This window comes from Lepidochelys kempii, chromosome 6 (assembly GCF_965140265.1).
Source record: "Lepidochelys kempii isolate rLepKem1 chromosome 6, rLepKem1.hap2, whole genome shotgun sequence".
Taxonomy (NCBI): domain Eukaryota; kingdom Metazoa; phylum Chordata; order Testudines; family Cheloniidae; genus Lepidochelys; species Lepidochelys kempii.
In genome coordinates, this window is record NC_133261.1 from 24,179,285 (window position 1) to 24,195,391 (window position 16,107).

At 42.9% G+C, this 16,107-nt stretch overlaps 1 protein-coding gene across 2 annotated transcripts in view; it reads left to right on the forward strand.

Annotated features, from left to right (window-relative positions):
* Positions 1-16,107, forward strand: part of TSPAN4 (tetraspanin 4) — a 518,538-nt gene that overhangs the window by 92,316 nt on the left and 410,115 nt on the right. For both annotated transcript variants that reach the window (XM_073347182.1, XM_073347184.1), the window contains exon 2: positions 15,873-15,952. The gene's annotated coding sequence lies outside the window, so the exon portion shown is untranslated. The remainder of the gene's footprint in view (positions 1-15,872; positions 15,953-16,107) is intronic.

The following is a 16,107-nucleotide window of genomic DNA, read 5'->3' on the forward strand; positions in this document are numbered from 1 at the left end:
TGCACATATATAACACTGCTTTTCTGAGAATATGTTTATAAATGCTTTCAAATAGACCAATATGATGATAAATACCAAAGAATAACCAGCCTACTTAAAAAGAGTTGCAAGATCCTAAAAACCTTTTCATTTAAATGCAACAAGGTGCAAGTTCACCCCTAGAATTGAAAAGTATTTATCATTTGCAACAGGCTGCCAGGATTAGCATTATGAGAATAATGCAAACGCTGTCATCTCTAATGCAAATGTTGATGTGCGATTAATAGAGAAAATAAGATGAACGATTAATCCACTGTGGAATAGATCATCATAAATGTAAATTAGATCATCAAAGGATAATCCACACAAAAAGAAAACTACTGGAAAACATGATTAATTATTGAAATTCTAGTAAAAAGAGATCTTCAACAATAGGTTCCTTGGAGGATATGTCGTGCGCTTCATTAAGATTCGGAGCGGGGTTATTTTACAATAAAAAAATTGATTAGCTTCATTATAAACATAATAAAGACGCTTATCCCACCCAAGAGATAATATGCTGTTCTGAGGGATAGAATACAGAAGCCCTTGCACTGAACTGACAGATCTGATTTATGCACACCCAGTTTTTGCCAACATATCAAGTTTTGCTTGGATAAGTCAGGAAACATCTGCGTGCAATTCTCTGAGGAAAAAACAGCTTCCATATTAATCCTTAATTTTGCCTAAACATGATCTTGATCTCTTAGGAATATGAAGGTGGAGGAAGGATTGTCTTGTGGTCAGGGCATACAACTGTGTGTGGTTTATTGAGTTTCTCTTCCTGCTTCTAATATAAACTTCCTGTGTGAGCTAGGGCAAGTCACTTCACCTCTCTGTGCATCCATTTCTCCATTGTGTAAAAAAGGGGTCCAAAATTTGTCAAAAGTGATCTTGAGTTCCTCAATTTTTGGGTGCCCAACTTGAGGTGTCTTAAAAGGGCCTGATTTTCAGATAGTGCTGAGCACTTGCCCTCATTGTAGTTCTCACCCAAAATCATTAATCATGTTAGAAAATCTTGACCATGGATATTTCTCTTTCCCAACTCAAAGGGGGCTTGGGAGGCAGTACATTTTATGTGCCAGTATAGTATTGTCATGCTCGGGGCTGGGTGAAACCTCACTGAAGCTGATGGGCACTAGCTATCCTTCATTCAGGATAAATGTATGAAGTCATTATATTCCTTTATGGAATAAAGTGGCTGAAAAAATTGGAGTTACTGCACCAAGCCAGGCCACATCCAAGGCTGGTCAGGCATTTGAGCTATGTTCAGCAGAGGGGTTTGACTGGGGGCTGAAAGCAAATGGAGGGGCCTGGGTATTGTTTGAGGGAGCTGTATGTGTGGAAACAGCAGGAGAAAAACCACAGAAGTAGACAGAGAAGACAACAAGGAAGCCCAAGAGAAATCTAGGGAAGCACTTGGGTTTGGTGATCCTGAGAAAAAGTTGGGAGAGCTTTTGGGCAGAATGCTGACTGGAAAGAGGCTTAGAACTTTGAGCAAAGAAACTGGCACCTGCTATGTTCAGGGAAATGGGACCTTGTAAATAAAAAAGATTGCATCAAAGAAATGTCTTACTGCATCATCAGTTTCTCCTCCTAATAGAAACAACATGCAAGCCCCCAAATATTGGCTACTTAGTATGAATTGTGCATATTATTTTATTTAGATTTGATGTGTTTTGGGCCTGGGTCAACATCTTTTATGATACATGTTTGTGAATACAGCACCTAAAAACCTGGCCCTGATCTCTGAAGGGGACCTCTAGGTGTTACCACTATATAAATGAATGATTCTGACAATCCTATCCACTCTTTTTATGTCCTTCACTTCTTTTAACTAGATTATCTATAGCCTCTGCTTCCCTGGGGTTTGATAATTCAGATCAGTGAGAGGGGCTGTCTTTTATGAAGAATTGCTCTTGAATCACCCAGACTGATGGCAGACTTTCAACACTGTTGGAGCTCCGTATGGAAAACCAACTTTTCAGTACTGATTTGAAGAATTTCTCCAAAAGTTTTGCATTCAGTCTGATCTAGTTTCATTTTTCTGGCTTCAGAATATTGATTCCAGTGGCAGCAGAGACCACTTGATGATAAGGGTTCCTGCCTCTTGAATGACTTTTCTGATAGACTTTCCTTGCCGGAATGTAATGGAATGTTGTATTATGCATCTTTGGGCATTAGTGGCTCATCAGCTAGATTTAGCTGCTGTCGAACATGCAGAGAGAACCCAGTGAATGAGAAATAAATAGCTGCCTTGAGAAAACAATTTTGTACCAGGAGTAAATGTATGACTCAGATCCTGTAGCATATATTTACTCTTCCAAAACCAGCCCACTGGCCTGGTGCTTAGGCACTGCACTGCTGTCGGGGAGACTTGGGTGTGACGTCTGATCCTGACCTCTCATTTTCTGCATCTGGGACTGTGGTGGTGATACTAAACTATTTATGTTAGCTGCTGGAGACACCTAACATTAAAGAATAACTCCTCTGCCCTGCTAGGAAGCGAGTCACAGCTAGTTCTCCTCAGCCTGAAGACTGCTGCGTGCATTGCTAAAAGATAGGGAGATGGGGGTTAAAATGGAGGGGGAAAGGTGTGCATTTCCTGGGCTCCATCAAGGATGTGCAGAATGCCCTGGGGAGAAAGGCAGCAAGAAGGAATGAATCTTGGTAAATAGTACTAAGAACTAGCAGAGGAAGATATATTAGTGCTGGAGAGAGATGCCTGTTAAATGAAGGAACAAGCTGTGAACCCAATTTATGCCTGTGGCATGAGGAATAAAACAGGAAAGGTGGCACTCCATCTATTCGCTCAGCTCCTCATAAATTTCAAGGTGTCTGCCTTTCCTTTTTAAGTAGCCTATAAAATGCAACCCTGGGACCATTAGAAGACACGCTGCTGAAGGTGATATGAAATTAGAAGAAATGTCCTCGCCCCAGCCTTCTTTCCCCAGATCTTTTAATGATTTTTCATTCAATTAATTGGAGGTCACATGTATGAAGGCAGTTAAAACATCACACTCCAGTAAACCATGTTATCAAACTCCTCTGGTCAGTTTCTCCAGAGATGGGAATGGGGTGGTGATAGTTTTTGAGGGTGGATGTCGTGTGTTAGGGTTACAAACCCTCAAGCCTGATTTGTGTAGAATGACACCTGTTCTTTTTAATGGAAAAGAAAAGAAACGTTATTTGAACTAGTTGCTGCGTTTTTTGTTTGTTTTTGGTTTTTTTAAGGGTCAACTAATTCTGGAAAATCATTTCGGAAAGAAATGGAGCCAGTTTTTAGTATTTCCACTGTGATCAGTTGAATTAACAGCTAGGCAGCTGGCGTGTTGTGACTGCTGGTTGATACACTGGTCATAATCATCTCCCCATCACTTTGTGCTCCCTCCATTTGTTTGTTGAAGCCACCTGTTTCTTGTTACATATGGAGACTGTAGGTAGTTTGGGGCTTTGGCTGTCTTGTAGTTGTGTGTGTACAGCTCCTTGCACAGTGGAGCCCTGGTTCTTGATTGGGGTCTCTAGGTGCTCCTGCAAAGCAAATTATGATGATAACCTACCATTGGTTGCAGGGAGTTGCTTCCCAAAGCAGGGGATATGCATTACTTTTGAGCTTTGCCAATCCTGGAAAGATCTTCATTGACTAAAACTGCTCTTCCAGTTTTCCCCTCCTTACTTATGGACTGCTGTGTTTTCCCCTCCTTACTTATGGCCCTGTAAAAAATTTTTGGCTGGCTTCTTCCGGGTGGAATTCTTTCGATTTTAGTAGAATTACACCAGGGGTGAATTTAGCCCACCGTCATTTTAATTCTTATCACACACTCGAATGTCTCTGCTTGAGAGGATAAAGGGAGGGTAACTAAAGCCCCGTGGGTTTATTCTCTTCCTGCAAATCTATAAATATAGATTCTGCTTGTTTATTTGGGGGTGTACATTTTGCAGAATTTTGACTGTCATCTTGTCCCTTTCCCAGTGAGACTCAGCATGGCTTTTGTCTCAAACAAGTTTCCGTTACTGCCAGATTCCAAGAAACCATCTGACCATACGAGTTGTAACCTTTCTTCTCCTTGCCTACCTACAATCTACACCGCTGCTTCCACTCTTTACAATGTACCTAGATGAGGCCTCAATGCTTTGACCGTCTGTACACTGTACTGTCCATAACACAAGTGAAACCAAAAGCAGAGCCTTTGGCTGAATGTTTTTGACAACTAGTTTGAGCCAATGGATTTTATTCATACTCTTTGCCCCACTTTATTTAGGGAGCTGTATTTAATGTTGTTGGTTCCACTTCAGACTATGGAACGGCATAGTCAATGGCACTAATAGGAACGGAGGCATTGGACCAAATCTTAGTCCCCAGTGAAGTCCATGGCAAAACTCTCACGGACTTCAGTGGGACCAGTTTTAGCTCTGATTTCACTCTGTCACAACACCATCTGGTTTACTAAGGGTTGCCTTTGGGGTCTGTTTCAGTGCTTAGTAGCATGCTGTGTTTCACTTGGGAAGTCTAAATTCAGTGATAGAGTTAGAATCACGACTTTCACATTGATGATGTCAGGGTGGATCCTCCAGTGGAGGAACAATGGAAAAGAGAAGAGAATTTTCATGCCAGCTGGTTAGGAATGATGTTCACATTAGTCATACAGGCATTGGTATATGTTGTATTGGTAACAGCAGGACTGATCGGAATAGAACATCAACAAGCTCTTCAGGACAAGAAGCTGGGATTCAGGTCATCTGAGTTCAGTTCCTGGCTCTGCCACAGACTTTTTGAGTGACCTTGGACAAGTCATTTAATTTCTCTGTGGCCCAGTTCCCCATCCTTAAAATGGGAATAATAATATTTCCATTCTCCTGCCCTTTGTCTTGTTTAGTTAGATTGTAAGCTCTTCAGGGCAGGGACTGCCTCTTACTCTGTTTGTTCAGTGCCTAGCACAATGGGATTGTGATCTTGATTGAGGTTTCTTGGCTCTACCCTAGCAATAATAATTATAATAATGCCAGTCAGTCATTCGTGGAAATGTTTTGGTTTTTTGTGTGTAAAGTGCTGAGACCTCCAAACTAATTTTATATAAATGCAGGTGTTTTAAAGTTATGAATGTCAACCCATCTAACTTTACTACATTAGCACCTTAACTTTCCAAAGGTGAAAGTTTGCACTGCCTAGAGATTTTTATGTTGGATTTTTAATGCTTTTGTAATGAGTTGTTGTAAAATTCATCAGGTAAGTGATCTATGTACAACCCAAAATATCCTAGCCAGGGTATGCAGGTGAACAACAATTAGTAATAATTAAATGATTGTTTCCATTAAACCGAGCATAATTAATGAGATTTAGATAATGCCACAGAGCAGTAGGTTTGCAGTTTAACCATTTGTGGGACTTGGATATAACTTGGAATGGTTTATTTTGGCAGCAAAGAAAAAGTAAAATGATAAAATATTCCCAGACAACTCAAATGCAAAGGGATTGTTCTGCAGTTGTCTGCTTTAGATACTTATATCACAAATGCGTGCATGGATTAATATTATACTTGTGATGAGATTTTGTGTTGCACTTCAAGATCATGGAATGGCTTGTGGTACATACTCATTGTGGCTTACAGTAAACTTACAGATGTAAACTGCATCCCAGTGTCCTATAATAGCAACATTAAATTGTCTCTCTAATCTTTCCCCCACATTTCCCATGCACAGAGTAAGATAACTTTACCTCTCTGTTCTACCACTCTTCTCGAGTGGCCTGTATACTTTAGGCAAAAATGTATTGTTACAAATCATTGGATGGAGCTCCTTGATCTTGAAATGCTTATATCCCCTGTCATGCCGTCTGGTGTGACTCACGACTGAGTGCCTACAACAGGACAGACACCCCAAACTAGTAGTATGTTCCATAATTAGATTTCACCAACCCAGTAACAAATGTGAACTCTTGGATCACTATAAGAGTCATACCATGGAGTCACAGACAATCCTATTAGACCAGTGGTTCTCAAACTTTTGTATTGGTGTCCCCTTTCACACAGCAAGCCTCTGAGTGTGACACCCCCCCTTATAAATTAAAAACATTTTTTTATATTTAACACTATTATAAATGCTGCACGTGAAGTGGGGTTTGGAGGTGGAGGATGACAGCTCACGACCCCCCATGTCATAACCTTGTGACCCCCTGAACGGTCCCGACCCCCAGTTTGAGAACTCCTGTATTAGACTCTCCTATCTATCTTGGAGTTCGTGATAAATGGTCACTTACATACAAAAATCACAAAACATTCAGGTTGCTTCCAACCCCAAGAGACCAGTCACTTACCCCAGATCAATTTGTATCGTAGATCTCACACCAAAGACACCTGTAGCCAATCCTGTAATAAACTAACTTAAAGGTTTATTAACTAGGAAAAAGAAAAAGTTATTTACAGGTTAAAGTAAGCAAACATATACACAAATGAGTTACCATCTAAATCCCAAGAGTGACAGTGTGTCTTTCTGGGCAGACCCAGGGGTAACCCCTCAGGATCTCTGGTTTCAGTTTGGTGTCCCTGGCCCTGTGAAAGTTCAAATAGCAAAGAGATGGACAATGTTCCTCTGTCTTTGGTTTATTTCCTCCATTCAGTCTCCAAGTCCATAGGACAAGCTTCCTTGCACATACCGTTTCCAATGTGTGACATGGCCATTCGTCAATTCTTTGTATTACCATGTTCCTTGGTGGCCCATCTGATTTTGATAGTTCTTCTGGATGGGTGAGGGGAAACACTCTTCTTATCTGAGTTCACAAGTTTAGAGCAAACATTTTCAAAGTTTATAAAGCAAAATGTACATATTTTCTTCTAGCACGGAACACAGACATTACAAGTGGGATTCATGCATGCACCAATTTACAAACATTTTATAGAGTTTAAACACTAAATACATTCTTATAAAGGTAATAGCTGTTTTGAGCACCACTAACACATAAATGAACTGGTCTGGTCTCCAGCTATGAGTTTGTCATTTTTTAGCTGATGCCTGCAGCATTGGCAAAAGCTGGCACCTGGCCTGCCAGTGTCACACCCACTCAGAGTGCATACACAAAACAGCTAAACCAGGTGTTAGTTGCAATGCATGAAGTGGGATGAGCTCTTTGTCTCAGGTCCAGTTGAACTAGTGCCATCTATAAAGGTGTCTTCCCAGTTTGGACAGGAAGTGTAGCAACTGCACTGGTTCATCAATGTGCCTAACTCCATTTTGCAATGCTTTGCCTTGTGTTTGGGGAATTACCAAAAGCCCCTGCTCCTAGCAGTGGTGCTGGGCATTCTGGAATAGATGCCTCAGGAGTCTCAGAATGCAGTGGTTCTGTTTCTCATTTGTGTGAATGCATCAAAAGAATTCGGTCATAAAGAGAGTTGCAGTGTGGAGATTCTACACCATGGGAAGGAGTACTGGGCAATCTATTTCCTTTCACTGGTTTTCTTGCTTAGTTTCACCCGCCTATTTCTCCCTGATGTTGGCAGTCTGAAGTTCTGAAGTCTGCATTACCTGCTCATGTCCTACGCCTTCCCATCACCAGCACCAAGTAAGGAACAAAACAAAACAAAACAAAATCAAATTGCTTTGACGTTTTATAGGCTTCTTGTTTTCAGATATCTGAGGCATGTGATCTATTGCAAAAATCTCCTGTTATTTTTTGGAAGAGTGTTTTGCTGCTTCAGTGATGCAGGGATTGATGTCTTAGGACACTCACAGTCGCCTTTCTGTATCTGTTCCTGAGACTTCTGTATGGCTGAAGTAAGCTTTTGTTTTCCTCAGGATTGCGCTGGCTCCTAACCAGTTTTGACATGCCCTTTACTAAATTATATATGACCAGAGAATACGAAAAGATCAAATAAGGTTTTAATTCTCTGGAATTATCTGGAACATGAGCTGTGTCAGGAGGGAGCTGGGTGACTTCTGGATAGACAATACTGGCCTGTTCTCCATGGGGCCATAGCTTATCTCCATCTGATGGATTTTATTGTTCTTGCAGTGAATTTGGCAGCCTTAGCTTATACCATGACTAGATAGTAGTCAGCAGCTCCGATGCAGGACACAAATCATTTCAGGAAAAAACTAGTGTCTGGTGTAAGGGGGAAAATGACAGAGATTAGCTTGGCAATGTCAGTAAGGCTGTGCCAGATTTTTGTCTGTCTGTGAAGCCTGCACTTCTGGCCTCTTGGTGTCAAGTTGCCAAGGGCAGCATTCTTGTGCTTCATGGTCTCTAAGGGGCAGGTGTGCTTCCAGTGCAGACATAGCTAAACCACTGGCTCTTCCCTCATGCCCTGTAGCTATGCAGGAGGCCTAGAGATGAGAGTTGAAGATAGTAGTAAGTCAGCAGAGGGTACAATAATGATGGTGAAAATGAACAATAAGGAGGGAGGGAGGCTTTACCATCAGGGCACCCGCTGTTGTGATAGCACTGGAGTAGGACAGGACACATACCATAGCTTCTCGTGGTCTCTCTAGCTGACATTCAGGAGGCATGTCGAGAGCTCTGTCACTCTTGGCTGGCAAAGGGCATTAGGGAGGCCTTGTCTCTGCTCCTGAACAAAGCCGCTGACTCTCCACTACTTCCTAGATCAGGGGTGGGCAAACTTTTTGGCCCGAGGGCCACATTGGGCTTGCAAAACTGTATGGAGGGCCGGGTAGGGAAGGCTGTGCCTCCCCAAACAGCCTGGCTCCGGCCCCCATCTGCCCCCTCCCACTTCCCGCCCCCCGACTGCCCCCTTCAGAATCCCTGACCCATCCAAGCTCCCCCCCACTCCTTGTCCCCTGACTGCCCCCTCCCGGGACCCCCACCCCTAACGGCCCTCCCAGGACCCTACCCCCTATCCAATCTGCCCTGCTCCTTGTCCCCTGACTGCCCCAACCCCTATCCACACCTCCGCCCCCTGACAGGCCCCCAGGACTCCCATGCCCTATCCCACCCTCCCTGTTCCCCATCCCCTTCCTGCCCCCCCCCCAAACCTCCGCTCCATCAAACCTCCCCCTGTCCCCTAACTGCCCCCCCGGGACCATCTGCCCCTTATCCAACCACCTCTCCCCACCCCCTTACCATGCCGCTCAGAGCAGCAGGAGCTTGCAGCCCAGCCGGAGCCAGCCATACTGCCGCACTGCCTGGTAGGAGCAGCGGGCCAGAGTGCTGGTGGCGCGATGAAGTGAGGCTGGGGGGGGGGGCGAGCCTCCCCAGCCGGGAGCTCAAGAGCCGGGCAGGACGGTCCCGTGGGCCAGATGTGGCCCGTGGGCTGTAGTTTGCCCACCTCTGTCCTAGATGCCGGGAGCCGGCTGCAGCCCCTGCTCCTCGGTCGCCCAGCCCTTAGAGTAAGTAGCCTGCTGCTCCAACTTCCTCAACCTTTCCCCACTGGCATGTGGTCAGTAACAGGTCTTACATCAGTAAGGTTCAGGCGTAGTGGAGCTCCATTCCACTGTGCTCCCTCCTGCCCCCCTCCTGCCCCAGACATAAACCACCCCCCCCCTGACGCTGGGGGTAGGGGAGGAGGCTGGTATGAGAGGCAGTGAAGACCTCTGCCAGTGGAGGGCTCCTTTGCTGCCCAGTGTTCAACGCCTGATTCAGAGGGGGGGTGGGGTTTGAGCACATGCATGAGATAGCTCTAAAAAGAATCTCCTGATATGAACATCCAATCTAGTCTTTAACCTCCCTGGGGTTTTGGGGGGGATGTGCGGGGGCGAGAGCTGATGGCTTGACACTCCAGCAATTCTAGATTCAATCAGCTGATTTTTGATACCTCATGTGCTAAACTATCTCATGGCACTGAAATTGCACTCGCTCATATAGATGATAACGGTGTTCTAGCAACGGACAGCACTGAGCTGCCCTTGTTGAAAGTGAAGAGCACCTGGCCTCCTTCCATACCAATGACAATCCAGTTTTAGTGATGAGTGTCATCCCTTGGTGGGGGGTTGGGAAGAGGAGGGGAGGGTACTCTGGTTGTGCTCACTCTGGGAACGGAGTGGAAAACAAGGTTCAGAATACATGCTCCCTCTACACTTAAAGGGTCCTCACTGTGTGATGCTGCAGTATTCCATTCTGTCCCAGGATTCGTCTGCTCAATATGTTTCTGAGATTAGTGTGGGAGATCACGCAGAGAAATGGGTTGCAATACCAGTAGTGTGCTAATGATGGAAAATCAAATTGCTCCATTTCAGAGGAATCGTTGGGGACTGATTCTTAACTATTAAGGGGTCTATCCAACATTTTTACTCAGATGAAACAATCTGGTTAAAACTCAGACCACATAAAGTGGTAATGTTTGTGTGTCAGGGAGAAACAAATTGAGGTCCCTGGTGGTTTATGCATGCCTATTTTCCAAAGATGGCCTTTTTCACACTGAATTTTTCTCAGTCTCAAAATTACTGACATTTTTATTTCTTGCAAAATGTTTTAATTGAACTTTTAATCAGTTATAGAAAAAGTTATAGAAACTTTTCATTGAACAAAATTTGGATAAGCATTTTGATTAAAAACAGACCTGGAAATATTTTTCAAGAAAACAAAAAATGGATCAGTTCTGTATCCTGTGAAAAGAAAAATAACTTGGAAATTTCATATTTTTTCACAAAGTTTGTGTTCTCATTTTTGACCAATTCTGTTCTTGAGATTAAGTCCCAAATTGCAAGCATAGTTGAGGATCTATTACCATTCCTGTGCTTTTGTAAAATACACCTTGATAGACCTTATCCTTCTCCTCTACACCATTGTCATCCGCAGGCTATGCTACTGTGTGATGCTCCTTGTTGAACTAACTATAAACACTGACCCAGAAGCTGCTACAGCTTCTTACTTAGTACTCACAATAGGAATGAAGATGTCTCTCTTATGCCTGCTCTACATGATCTCCACCAGCTGTCAGGACAGCAAGAATGCAGCTCAGGTTGTTAGTATATAAATTCCGTCGTAATTTAGGCTCAAAATACTTGATCCCTCTCCTCTCACCATATATAGTTGCCTGGCTGTCAGGCCTGCTTTTAATTCCAAGTTTCAGTCAAGAACAGGACTTGGGAGAGGGGTCGCCTCCTCCACAGGAAGTTGCCTGACTCCCTTGGTGGCTGGTTTTAGGGCATGATGGAAATCTTATTTATTTAATCTGGTTTACGTCTGGTCGTATTGTGGGCCCCCCTCTGTGTCTTACTTTTCTATTTTGTATTTATTACCCTTGTGTCATCCCTGTTCTTTGTATTACTTGGAAGATGACCCCTGTCATCTCCTGGAGTGGCTACCTGAGGGCTATGAATTTTGCCCTTGTGGCAGCCATGCTTGCAGAGATTGGGTCTATATCTGATCTGGTTGGTTCTTTAGTTTGGTTTCACTGTTGAGTATAGACCTTAGCTTTGATTCAGAAAAGCACTTCAGCATATACTTATGATGCCGACTGATAGGCACCATTGTATAATGTATTAAATAAAACCTGTCAATCTGCTTATGAAAACCTCCACAGCTCTCATTTCAAGACGAGCAAACCTATAATAAATACTGAGCAAAGTGAGGTCCTGAGCCTGCGAACACCTACGTACGTGCTTAACTTTACACGCTTTCATAGTCCCATTGACTTCAATTGGGACTACTCACAAATGTTAAATTCCGTGTATGCATAACTGCAGAGTTGGGGCCTTAGTTTGCATTGAGAATATCTAAATATCTAAAACAAAAAATGGAGCACCTGCAGCTCTTACTGACTTCAGTGAGAGTTGTGGGTGACCAACCCATCTGAAAAATAGCCACAGAATCAGGAGATCTGGCACTTTCACCACTTTTTAGTGTGGTGCCCTTTCCCCCCCCCCCCAACCTTTTAACATTCATCTGGTTTGGGAAGTCTCTGCCTTTTTCTTTTTCTTTTTTTGTTTCACACGAAGAGTGAAACTGCAAGCACAATGACTATGCACCATTTAAACCCTATTTTGAGAACTTAAGTAGGACTTAAGTATTGCCTAGCCCTTGTGCTGGCTTTCTACAAAGGGGAAACTTTCATTTTTGGTGAACAATCAACAGCCTTATGTTCTGATCAGTGGAATCTGAGATAAAGTAATAACTGACGGCTGTCTTGGCTAAAAAAGAATTCAGGATTAAAAAGATGATGATAACAGGTTTGTTTGTTTTTCTTTGCATGTTTTGAAAGTTTGGGGTGAAATGTTAACACAGCAAATATTATTTTTAAAACGTGGCAGTTTTGCAGCAAAACTGACACTGGACATAGCCCATCATTCTAGTGTCCAGGGGTGCATGCAAATAGCACATCCATTAGGTCTGAAAGAGCAAGGCCATGAAAGGGCAAGAAACCATTCCAGCAATTTTGTGATTCATACGTTGCATTAGCTGCAATGAAGCAATTAAGAAATAAGCAATACAGCTGTTAGCTCTTCTGATTCAGGCAAGAAAGTCCCGTTTCCCCCCCCCCCCCCGTCCCCCCGTTACTTCTCTGATCAACTCTATCTCAATTTGGAGATTTCTGTGCTAAATGCACAAGGCATTTATTTCCTTTTACTCAGCCTTCCCCTCTTTTATTCCCACCTTCCCCCTTGCCAATTGAAATTGGAGCTCAGTTGTAGTTTCACAGCCATGGTAGGATTGAAGGTAGGCTAAAAACATTTCCCCTGTTCCTGTGAAGTCCTCCATGTGCCTCTAAAATTCCACCAGATGTTCTTTCTTTTATGCTGCTTGTCCACAAAATCTGCGGTGTTCCTAGATCTGGGATTTAAGAATCAGGCCTGGCTTCCTTGGATGGTAGCACAGCCTCTGAGCCCAATGCAATGTGCTTGTTTAACTGCAGAACTGTCCAACAGTAGCTAAAGATTGATTAGGGCAGTGAATTGTTCATTGTGTCCTTTCTCTTAAAAATTTAAGGTGTATCACCTCTTTGAAAGACTTTTTACTGTTGTGCTTAAATTGTTTCATCTCTGCCCCTACTCATCCTAAACTGAGAATGTGCTTGAATGGGAAAAATGTCCTTATTAGTCCTTATTTCTTCTCCCTCTTTCTGTCTATAGATCATCATCATCATCATTATTATTATTATTATTACTACTATTATTATTATTGATTAAGATTTTTTGTCACAAGATAGAAGGAGGCTGTAATTCTGAGTGGCTTCCTTTGTTCTGTAGAGACATTTGAATAAAACGTCCTTTGGAGCAGAGGACCAGAGAACCCTCCTCACTTGAAACAGGGGTTTGAAGTTCACCTCCTTGGGTAACTTTGATTTTGACCTGAAGACAGGGAATGCCTGATGGGAAGATAAGGGCTAAAGGCCTAAAAGAGTTAAATCACTTGAATTCTTGAAAGCATTAAATCCCTCTGTGGGTTCCCTTGTTTCAGACAGGACATTAGGTATGTAAGTATCCTGCTTTTGAGGATTAGCCTGAACTGTAACAGTCCATTACTAATGGCTTCAATTGGCCAAAGTGCACTAATCCTGCTCTGAACAACAACAGCTGCTGCAGCAGCCAGTGCGTTTGCATCAAAACTTTCAGCCTTTCCTGCCACCCTGCTTTTAAAATCTTCTTTCAGAAGTTTTAGCTGCTCAATGTTTCATGTCCTCCATAGCAGGGCAGATGGAGGTAAGAAGGGCAGGGACTGTTATCACTAGGTTCATGAATCAGTAAAGCCCTGCTTTGTTCTCATGCGCTTTTCATGACCATACCCTCTAGTCTGTTGGGAGGAAAGGAAGTGTCACCAAGCCCTATTTGTACTACATGCTGCTAACAGGTCTGTGGAGAATTTAAGATTCATTGATTCCTAGGCTGTCTGGTGTCTTATCAGGGTGTAACATCAGCACATACCAAATGTTCCACCGCCTCTGAAAAGATAGCTGTTTCTTCCTTGTATTAGCAGGATTGCAAAGAAAATAGATTAGGAGATGAAAGGTAGAGCATAGTTATGACTGGGGTTTTTAAGCTGGTCTTTAGACTTGACATCTTCTTTATCTAGAAATGTGTAGCTTGGGTGCTGGAACAATTTGTATAGTGGGGGAGCTGAGAGCCATTGAACCAAACTGTAAATCCTGTATATGATGGAAACCACTTCAAGCCAGGCTGTGCGGTAACACCCCCAGCACCCCTCGTTCCAGCACCTGGGATATGAAGTGTTACCGTATGTGGTTCTTTAAAGTTTGCATACACACACGTAGCGGTGTGTTTGTGTGGGTGTGTAAGCATCTATACATCTGTTTGCAGAAATGAAAAAGCTGCTTTTATTACAAAGAATATGACATGCAATAAACGAACCGTATGGCATGTCATTTTTATTCTCCTTCATCATACAGACCTGAAATACACTATTGCCTGAAATTTCTCTATCCTTTTGGAAAGAGTGATTCATTACTAGTGTAGAAAACACCTTTCTTTATTGAACTATGAACTTATTTTGTATTGTTTGGGTCAAGGAATGTTTTTCACTTCCTGTCCTCCTACAATTATTTTCACTTTGTGAGGTCTGCCTTCTTCTACCTTCCTAACCCCATGGACTACTCGGTATGATCATCCTTCCCTTCTGTATTGTGTAGTCTCAGCGTTGCCACCTCTTCCAATCCTGTTGAAAATCTCACGGTATTTTTTTTTAAAGCCCCAGCTCCTGCAGTTGTATGATAATGGGATAATCTGAGCTTTCCTTATACAAAAAAATATAAAAATTCTAGTTCTTGTGGTTGTAGAGAGAAGCTGGGGAACCGACCCCCAAAAGGCTGAAAAACCAGAAGGCAAAGAAGAATTAAATATTCATGGTAAATAGGCCCAATGGCCTGTGATGGGTTTTTAGATGGGGTAAGATCCAAGTTACCCGGGAAAGAATTTTCTGTAGTATCTGGCTGATGAATCTTGCCCATATGCTCAGGGTTTAGCTGATCGCCATATTTGGGGTCGGGAAGGAATTTTCCTCCAGGGCAGATTGGAAGGCCCTGGAGGTTTTTCGCCTTCCTCTGTAGCATGGGGCACGGGTCACTTGCTGGAGGATTCTCTGCTCCTTGAGGTCTTCAAACTACAATTTGAGGACTTCAATAGCACAGATATAGGTGTGAGGTCTTTTTTAGGAGTGGTGGGTGAAATTCTGTGGCCTGCATTGTGCAGGAGGTCAGACTAGATGATCATAATGGTCCCTTCTGACCTAAATATCTATGAATCTATGAATCTATAAGACCCAACATCTATTTTCTGTAAACCTCTCATGATCTTTGAATGCTTTGGGTTGGCAATACTGTAATCTGCCACCCCTTTCCTCCTTGGCTGACCAGGTCTTTTATGCAGAATAATGGATTAGTAAAATGAACCTGTGTAATTTTTAACTTTTCTGTTTAAAATAAGTAAAGGACTTGTATCCGGATCAAAGTTTAACGTGACTCAGGTTATACAAAGAGGCTGTTAATATTTCCCTGAGTCAATGAAGCATTTAAACATGCGCTTAATTTAAAGCACATGGGGTGGGATTTTCAAATGTACCTATGAGACTTAGGAGTTTCAGGTCCCAATGAAAGTCAATGGGACTTGTGGTCCTGAACCCCTAATGTGCTTTTGAAAATTGCACCCATGCCTAACTTTCATTAATTTCAGTGGGACTTAACGTGCTTAAGTGTTTGCCCAGTCTAGCAAATTGAACACTTTTCCCTCTTCGGTAACACTTCTGATAACTTCTATCCCCTCCCCAGAATAAGCAATATTCTTTCTGTACAGGGGCCTGATCCAGTACCCTTTGAAGTCAATGGGAGACCTTCCGCTGGGCATTGGATCAGGCCCCTGGCCCTTCCTTCCCGGCATGGAATTGTTACAAAGTAGCTTTCCTGTTTTACAAATGACACCTGGCATCTGACACCCAGACTTTAAATTTTTTTTTCCAGTGTCTTTTTCCTGAGACCTTGCCGGCCACTTCATCTTTCGGAATCTCGTAGGCTGGTGTGAGCGCCCATCCCTGTGAAAGGTACTGGATTGATTGATTTATAGGTTCAAATCAGAGTTCAAAGTGGGTAACTGGACTTGTACTTAAAGAACCCTTACAGAATTTCCTAGGGAGAGAAAATTCAAAGCTATTACAATTAAAGTCATGAATCAGTGTGGTAAGCTAGTTGTGCTGTC